Genomic DNA, 5350 nt, shown 5'->3' on the forward strand with positions numbered 1-5350 from the left:
GTAAAGCTGCTTTGAAACAATATGTATTGCGAAAAGCGCTATACAAATAAATTTGAATTGAATTGAATTTGAATATTAAGTATTTATTTTGTATTAATACATAACCTCACTGTATTGATTGATAATGTATCATTATTGCGTGACATTTGTGTCAATAATCGTCAAGCACAGGTGACTTTGCGTAGTGGGAGGGGCCCCCAAATCAAATTCTGCTTAGGGCCCCCAAAAGGCTCGGGCCGGCTCTGAAGTAATCAGCAATATTTTAAAATGTATCCAATGTTTAATAGGGAACCAATGCAGTGTTGACAGAAACGGGCTAATATGGTCATACTTCCTGGTTCTAGTAATAACTCTAGCGGCTGCATTTTGGACCAGCTATAGTTTATGTATTAAGCATGCAGGGCAACCACCCAGTAGAGCATTTCAATAATCTAGCCTTGATGTCATGAACGCATGAAACAATTGTTCTGCATTTTTCATTGAGAGCATATGACGCAATTTAGATATATTTTTAAGATGAAAAAATGCAGTTTTACAGATACTAGACAAGTGACTTTCAAATGAAAGATTGGTAGCATGGTACTGTGATAGGTTGCCACCTGTGAAATTTCCTCACTACTAAATATTCCACAGTCAACTGTTAGTGGTATTATAACAAAGTGGAATCAATTAGTAACAACAGCAAGTGTGATTGGTCACTCAAGAGAACACGTCTCCACTGCTCTAGAATCCAGTGGCGGCGCGCTTTACACCACTGCATCTTTTCATTGCATTTGGTGATGTAAAGCATAAATGCAGCTGCTCGGCCATGGAAACCCATTCCATGAAGCTCTATGCACTGTTCTTGAGCTAATCTGAAGGCCACACGAAATTTGGAGGTCTGTAGCTATTGACACTGCAGAAAGTTGGCGACTTCTGTGCAGTTGCCACTGTTCCCAATTGCTTCCACTTTGTTATAATACCACTAACAGTTGACCGTGGAATGTTTAGTAGTGTGGAAATTTCACAGGTGGCAACCTATCACAGTACCATGCTATCACAGTACCATGCTATCACAGTACCATGCTTGAATTTACTGAGCTCCTGAGAGCGACCTATTCTTTCACAGATATTTGTTGAATCGTCTGTATGCCTAGTTTATATGGGGATGATTAGGATACATAAAGTACATGATATGACGACGCACTACATGATACAAACCTATGTCTGTATCAAATCAAATATATCGATGTGTTTCAAGTGTTTTTCCCTTTTTACTTAAATGATTTCTTGACATTTTTGGAAAATAATTTTGATTTTTGTATTGCTATTGTATTTGTATATCCTATGTATATTAATAGGAAATTGACTGTTTATTAGTACTTATAAAGCACATATTAATGCCTTATTTTGCATGACCATATTCTACATCCCTAATCATACACAATACCTTAACTTTAATAAGCAGTAATTAGGAGTTTATTGAGGTAAAAGTTGTAGTTTATAGTTAGTTTAATAGTGAGTATTGGACCCTAAATTAAAGTGTGACTGAAAATTTATTCAGCAAGGATGCATTAAATTGATCAAAAGTAAAAGTATAGTGTTAAATTATTACAAAAAAATATTTCAAATAAAAGCTGCTTTTTCAATTGATCAAAGAATCTTTAAAAAATGTATGTCTCCACAAAATATAAATATTATGTATATTACATTTTTAACAACAATAATAATATTATAATAAAATGTTTCTTGAGCAACAAATCAGCATTTCAGATTGATTTCTGAAGGATCATTTACATAGGCACTTGATACACTTAACATATACTTAATCCGCAGAATAATATGAGAAGTACAATCAAAAGTTACATATTTAATCTGCATGTCTTCATTATTTTAATTATACAGTCTTTTAATATGCCATTTTAACAACTTTTCCCCCTGTGTCCTCAGACCAAAGCACCAGGACCACGACTACAATATTATATAACTTATTTATTAGTGGTTTATAGATTATTTTCGGTACTGAATAAACTATATTAATAACTGACCATGGTGTTGCTTTCTTTATGAAGGATATGTGTGGTGTGCATGGAAATTCTTGCTGGTCTTTTTATCAGGATCAGTGTTGATATTTTTAATTATATGTATTGTTGCTGGGTGTGGAATGTGCAGTTAATGTCCATAAACCCATCTGGTTTATACGTGTTCGTATCCCTATTACTCCATGACTCTAATGGAAACTTTGAGATAGGTAATCAACAGCCTATGAGGAGGGAGAAAACAGCCAGTGTTCAGCTGGAATGACTTTAGTGTTGAGTGATATACAATCATTAATCATGCAGGAACTTCCTGTCTACATTCTCAATCTCTGAGTGAGGGCCTCGGTCACTTCTGCCTGCCCAGTTTTGAAGGTAACCAGTGCTGCCACAGTTCAATGGACTTGTATCCAGTGGCTTATGCTTGGCACGTTGCTATGATCTGCCTATGGTGGCTCAATTATTTTTGACGTTCCTAACCCTATAAATCATACTGTATAATATTCAACACATGTCTTTTAAATTATCAACGGATCAACTTTGCTGAAAAACCTGTTGCACATGTATTTATTCGTTATTCGTTCATTCTTGAGCTGAAAGTGTGTGATAATGCATTGGTTAAAAATTATCATTATTGTAAGGAGCAAGTATCCTTTCAAATAAGTCTATTATTTGACTGAATTTTTCATATCATGTGAGTGTACATCATTTTGACCATTTCTCAAAAGTAGCTACAATTGATTTCTTTAGGTGCAACATTTGTTGAAAAAATAATATATATAGCCACATATTTTGCAATTAAACCAGTAAAATGCATTGATAAAAAAAAAAATACTGTGTTTGTGTCCAAATGAAACATGTTCATGTCATAACGACCTGATCATATTACTGACAGTGTTTGGCATATTATGCTACTTTAATTTATAAAATGAAAACAAATCTATAAATGCCACTTTCAGTGTAGAATTGAGTGGAGGTGAGTAATAAAATAAACTTTTGTTGCTCTTGTGTGATGACTCTGTTTGATTTCATTCTTAATGCTATCATATGGCTTTTACTGATAACAGTAATGGAAGATTTCAGCAATGCAATTTAATGAATTAATTGTAATGGCAATTAAATTAAATAGCAATACAAGTTTTGACTTGCTGTTAACAAACATATAGTGGTGTGAGCTGAGGCAACATTTGCTCAATATATTTTTTTCTCATTGTTGAGAACAGGTGTGTAAATATTTCTTCCAAACCACATGGTATGTATGTGTAAGGTGCTGAAAATTATGCAATATCAGCAGATCTTGTGTTGCATAAATGACACATTGACTCAGAGTGCCACGCTACTGTTGACAGGTTGCTGCTGTCAGTGCCTTTTTTTATTACTGTAAAAAATGGACAGTTCAAACACTCCCTGCAAAATTAGAAACATCTGAACATAACATTTGCTTTTCTCATTCAATATATTTTTATGAGCGTTGCATGATGTTCTGATCTAGAAGAGAAAAGACTTCATACTGCAAGAATAAAGGAGCCGTGCCCTCATGCACTTGCTCAATCTTTTGTTTCCCAGGTGTTATCTGAGATATTTAAACATAAGGTGACCCAAACGCCGTGTTGTCTGTAGGGGAGGCTTGTGCTGAACACAGAGATCGCGTGAGACTGCAGACGTGACCACCCACTGAGATGAAAAGAAAAACAGAGCGCTGTGTCTGTGGAGAAGAGCAGTTAAAAGATTTCCAGTGTCATTTCTCATGCCCTTTAACACATGCATTCAATGTCTGAGTTTTTGAAATCTTTAATGAAAATTTGAGTAGTTGAAAATTTCAAGTCTTCATATCTAGATTCAGTTTTGAATAGTAAAAATGGAATTCTTACTTGTAAAAAATGCAGTAATAGCTAATTGTATCATCATCTTATTATTGCATTTTGGGGTTCGATTTATTTCAAATCACATCATGAAATAAATGTTTTTCTCCAAAAAACGTTGGCCAAATATCTCTAAAGTATATTCCCATTAATATTTTTTTTTTTATCACACCTGCCTAGGAGCATTAAATTGTCCAGCCATGACTTCTTGTTCCACAGGAGTATAAATACTAGGAATAACAAATGCCAAATTCCCTTGATCATCCATCACAATAAGTAAAACCAAAGAATATAGTTCTGATGTAGTTCTGTAGTATTTGGAGCACGTGTGTTGTGAAACTGATGAAGATGTTTTTTTTAATTTGGTGGTGTTTTTTTTCTATTTGCATGCGTTTTTTTCTATTTGCATGCATCTTCTTTAGGTTGCAGCAGGTTGAGCTCTCTCGGCCACCGTACAAAACGCATAAAAAGTTTTCCGTTATTGTGTAAACGGCCCCTCAGTCTCAATTAACTTTCTTTGCATCTTTTTCCATACAGTGTAAATTACTACTCATTTTGTGTTTGGTTGACGAAGTCTATGGACATTTTGGAACGACATGAGGGTAAATAGTGTATGGGTGAAATATCCCATTAATTCTTTTGCTTAACAAACAGTTCCTTACACCTGTTTTGCCATTCATATCAAGCTCTGTTGAGTTGCCAAATGCTAATCCTATTGTGATCCAGCCTGAACAAACGGAGTTTTTATGTGTCAGTGGACTTCAACTCTTTACCTTCTCTATTTTATCCAGCCCCCTTGGAAGAGGTCAAAGGTCATCCAGTGCTCAAAGAGATGTTCTGTCTCCCCACCAAAAGACATGACGGCAGTGTTTTCATTAGCAGTTAATGATGACAGACGGTCATGCATGAGTGACATCAGCCTGCAGTCTCACGCAAGGCCTCTAAGACGGAAGACACACCATCAAAGTGTTTTTTATTTTTGTCACGAAGAGCTTCTAAAACATAATTCTAGGAAATCCAGTCACCGTGAAATGGGGAAGTGACCAAATTAATCCTCCACATATTCTTGGAATACACTTTTTTTTTTTGTACTAGTTGCCATACTTTGACAAGGTTTTTTACAGTAGTATTTTTTATTATAAGTTTATTAATATTAATTGAAAAATTACAGATCAGACAGCCCATGGTACTATGCAGGCACTTAGGTTCCTACCGTGCATTGCGAAAATAATAAATTAAGCGATGCATTTTTTACAAATTATGTGCAGGTTTTTTTTTTCTTTCTTAGCTGTTTTATGTTGTCATTTATAGTTTTGTTATAATCAGTTTATTTTTTTATTAATTATGTTTTAATACTTATTTATTTATTTTATTATTATTTATTTATTTATTATTTTTTATTATTATTTTGTTCAGTGTTCCAAGCCTATGACTTTCTTTCCATGGAACACAAAATATGTTCTGTGATTTTTT

Source organism: Siphateles boraxobius, unplaced genomic scaffold, assembly GCF_051911475.1.
Source record: "Siphateles boraxobius isolate OS27281-9 unplaced genomic scaffold, OSU_SipBor_1 20, whole genome shotgun sequence".
Taxonomy (NCBI): Eukaryota; Metazoa; Chordata; class Actinopteri; order Cypriniformes; family Leuciscidae; genus Siphateles; species Siphateles boraxobius.